Source organism: Myxine glutinosa, chromosome 8 (assembly GCF_964187855.1).
Source record: "Myxine glutinosa chromosome 8, kmMyxGlut1.1, whole genome shotgun sequence".
NCBI classification, from domain to species: Eukaryota; Metazoa; Chordata; class Myxini; order Myxiniformes; family Myxinidae; genus Myxine; species Myxine glutinosa.
Window position 1 is genome coordinate 101,537,136 of NC_136268.1, and position 210 is coordinate 101,537,345.

Sequence of the window (210 nt, forward strand, 5' to 3'; positions counted from 1 at the left end):
GAGCCACATGAGTGGACTACGGGAGAAGAGGTGCGGAGGCGGAGACGCGGAGTTAAGCGGAGGCGGAGTTAAGCGGAGGCGGAGTTAATCGGAGGCGGAGGTAATCGGGGGCGGAGTTAAGCGGGGGCGGAGTTAAGCGGAGGCGGAGTTAAGCGGAGGCGGAGTTATGGTGTTGGTCTTGTTATTGTTTATTTGCTCCTCCAATCCAAT